Here is a 4,145-nt window from a genome sequence, read left to right as displayed (position 1 = left end):
AATCATGACCATGGGTCATAGTATCCCTATTAGTTCCAAGCTACATCTCCGTCGTAGTCCACTGGCTAGTTGTTCACTATTGAATTTATAATCTATGATCAGCATCACGAGAGGGGTCATGTATGTCTAAAAACTGGTCCGTAGTCTTTCAATAATTATTTATAAAGTAATGAAAATTTTGTCATGTACAGTTGATCTGTGTAGGTTAACAAAAGATTTGTATGAATCTTCTTCAGATCAATTTGTTTGGCACATGTGGACATGTCAAACTAGTTGTGAACCGATAGGAGCTCATTAATTTTTTCCGCGGCAGCAGTTGCGGTTATTTATTATTCAAATGGAGATCCACAGCTGTGGCTGCCCCACTCACCAACTGAACTGTTGCATGTGTGTTTACGATCTTTTTACTACGGGAATGAGAACTGAGGGCAGCAACTATGAACGTAATTTTAAAATAATTTTAATGGCGAGAAAAGTAAGTTGTGTAAACCAAACAGATGCACAGACTCTCCCAGACAGGGCTCGTGTTTTTCCTTATCAAGGAAGCCTGTGGTCCGCTTCCAATATAATCTAATTCTCGTTGCTTCTTCATTAGTCTTTAGACTGTTTTGATGCACCTTCACTATGAATTACTCTCCTCCGCTAGCAGCTTCGTCTCAGCTTAGTATTTCCACTGATGTTCTTCAATTATCTGTTGGATATACTCCAATTGCTGCCTTCCCATACAGTTTGTATCCTTCTACGTTCCCTCAGCTACAATGTAGGTTATTCCTTGACGTCTCAGAATATTTCGTGTTTTCTTATCGCTTCTTCTTATCACTTTTTTCCACATGTACCTCATCTCGCCGATTCTGCAGACACCTTACTCATCCATTATATGTCTACGTAATCTTCAATATACTACTGTACCATGGCATTACAAATGCCTTCTCTTCCTTTTATGATTTCTTATACCCCAGGAATCGCTTCCATATAAAAATGTGCTCCAAACGTACTTCATACATATTTTCTCTTGAAATTAAGCCCGATGTTTGATGATACGAGGGTGTGCTGAAAATTAATGTCTGAATTTTTTATTTAAAAACTCTTAAACCTTTTAAAATAAAACAAGATTCATTAACATTCTACATGTTTATTCATCATGTCCACGTATTTATATCTTTACATTGTCATCCAGGTGACGAACGCATTTCCCTCAACGAGAGATCTGTTTGTTGATAGCGTCACTGTATTATGTTTGAATTTGTTGACGGAGCCGCCAACTCCCCTCTGCTTCCACCGTTTCATCACTGTTAAAGTGAATTCCCCGAAGGGTTCTTTAAGTACTTTCTGGAACATTGTTCGAGGCAAACAGTGATCTCAGGTAAATCCATAAAATTTGCTAAAAACAGTCCTGATCGCATCAATATTTTATTTAAACAGATGACAGGCTTCGATCTATCAGCTTAGATAATCTTCAAGACCTTGTACCCCATTATGGTGACAGCACCTGGGCTAGTTGAGCAAGGCCCCCTACAGAGATATAATCGAGTGCATATCTCTAGAGCTGCCTGCTCAGCTAGCCCAGCTGCTGTCACCAACATGGAGTACAAGCTCTGAAGATGGTCTAAGTACAATAAGTCGAAACCAGTTTCAATATTTATGCCATCAAGACTGTTTTTAATAAATTTTACTGTGCTTTAATTTTTGGAAACAGATGAAAATCGGATGGGACCAAGCCGGGTCTGTATGGAGGACAGTGAAACCATGGCCTGGGATTGATACAGGTGCCTCAGCGCTCGTGTGTGATCTGACATTGTTCTGGTGAGCTCACCGTCTTAACACATTAAGAACACCTCCCTATAATTTTTGGAAATAATTGAACATATCGTAACACTATCAAATTCTAACGACATACGTTTGAATGACACTCAAAGTAGTGGGCAGTACCGTCGGCAAATCTGCCGCTACCCTCTGGACTGAAGATAAAAGCACATCCTTGTAAAATGTCTGCTCTACATTTTACTCTGACAGTGTTTTATTTTCAGACCAAAGATCAGGAGCAGATTTTCTGACGCATCAGTCCACGATTTTGATTGTTATTCAAACGTATGTTTAAGGTTTTATGTTATGCCCAATTTTTTTCCAGAGATATTAGGAAGGTGTTCTCTAATGTGTTCTCTAAAGTGTTTTGTAAGTGGTCAATCAGTCACATTCCCTTACGCTGCTATTTTCGCCCTTCTTTCGCATTTCTACCTTTACTTTCAGTCCTAAAACTTTAATCTATTGTACAGACTTGCTCTTCCTTGTTATTCTGCTTGCTCAGTCAGTTACATTTCCCTGTGCTGTTATTTTAGACCACCTGTCGGTTATGTTTTAATCTCAGGTATAGCATCTTCCACATTTCTCCGTTGTATTACATGTGAGATGGAGTGATTCTGTGGGACAGCGCGAGTGAGTTGAGAATGAGTGAGTAACCGTCAGTCTGTAGGCTTATTCATCACGGTGTAACATTTTTAGCTCTTAGACAAATTCGTTTCTTTTAATATTTGTAAGAGAGCTGATAACAACGCCGTTGAGCGCCCTCCAAACACACACACACATACCTGTACATACATACACACACACACACACACACACACACACACACACACACACACACACACACACACATACATACACACACACACACACGCACACACAGATGGACACGAACACACACACATTTGCACTTTGAAGGGGAGGATACTCCATATATGGACGCTCTCTTAGAATTCAAAACTCGATTACATCACACTGTTCCTCAATCACCAACATAGTTACGTTACACACTGCTGTGTTATACGCTCTCTAGCGGGGAGTGGGTTGCAAATATCGACACGAATTACGAAGTGGAATGTTAATAACGTTTCTTTTGTTTAAAAGCATTAAGAGTTTTCAGATAAAGAATTCGGTGGCATTACTTTCTGACACGCCCTCGTAACAAGTTCTGTTGGTTAGGAATCCTTGTATATGCTAGTCTGTTTTATAATCGTACTTTTCTTTACTTTTCTTCTTACCGCATTGGTTATTTTTCTTGAAAGATATGACTATTGCTTTAGTTCGCGTAATTCATGCTCGTCGCCTTTTTTTGTTAACTTTATTGCTAATTTAAATTATACTACTTCTCATTACTTTCGTGATTCTTAGGTTTACACCCAGTTAATAGTGTATCCTCAGTGCACCACTGTCAACGGCTCGTGGTCTTGCGGTAGAGTTCTCGCTTCCCGCGCAAAGGGTCCCAGGTTCGATTCCCGACGGGGTCAGGGATCTTCTCTGCGTCGAGATGATTGGGTGTTGTGTGTCTTTCTCTATCAATTCATCCTCATTCACTGGCTAGTCGCCGTAGTGGCGTTAAAGAAGTTGTGGAGAGGCAGCCGAACCGTCCATCGAGGGGTCTTCCGGCCGTCAACGCCATACACTCAATATTATTATTACACAACTCCATTGAAGAGGTCTCTCTCTTCTTCCTCACTTTCTCTGAAAATTGCTGTGTCTATAGCGAAACTTGCTAGTGACATAATATCATTCTCAATTTTATTCCCTCTGCAGCTTCTTTCTATCATTTTAACATCGATTTTGAGATTTAATAATAGAAGACAAAGACTGTTTCTCTGCCTTACACTTACTTCGAGTGGAGATTTTGTCATTTTGTCTTCCAGTGTTATTGTTTTATCTATATATTGCACAATACCAGTATTTCCTTATACAGGGTGTTTCAAAAATGGCCGGTATATTTGAAACGGCAATACAAACTAAACGAGCAGCGATAGAAATACACCGTTTGTTGCAAAATGCTTGGGACAACAGTACATTTTCAGGCGGACAAACTTTCGAAATTACAGTAGTTACAATTTTCAACAACAGATGGCGCTGCAAGTGATGTGAAAGATATAGAAGACAACGCAGTCTGTGGGTGCGCCATCCTGTACGTAGTCTTTCTGCTGTAAGCGTGTGCTGTTCACAACGTGCAAGTGTGATGTGGACAACATGGTTTATTCCTTAGAACAGGTGATTTTTCTGGTGTTGGAATTCCACCGTCTAGAACACAATGTTGTTGCAACAAGACGAAGTTTTCAACGGAGGTTTAATGTACCCAAGGACCGCAAAGCGATACAATGAAGGAT

The sequence above is a fragment of the Schistocerca gregaria genome, chromosome 7 (assembly GCF_023897955.1).
Source record: "Schistocerca gregaria isolate iqSchGreg1 chromosome 7, iqSchGreg1.2, whole genome shotgun sequence".
Classification (NCBI taxonomy): Eukaryota; Metazoa; Arthropoda; class Insecta; order Orthoptera; family Acrididae; genus Schistocerca; species Schistocerca gregaria.
This window is presented reverse-complemented; position numbering follows the sequence as displayed.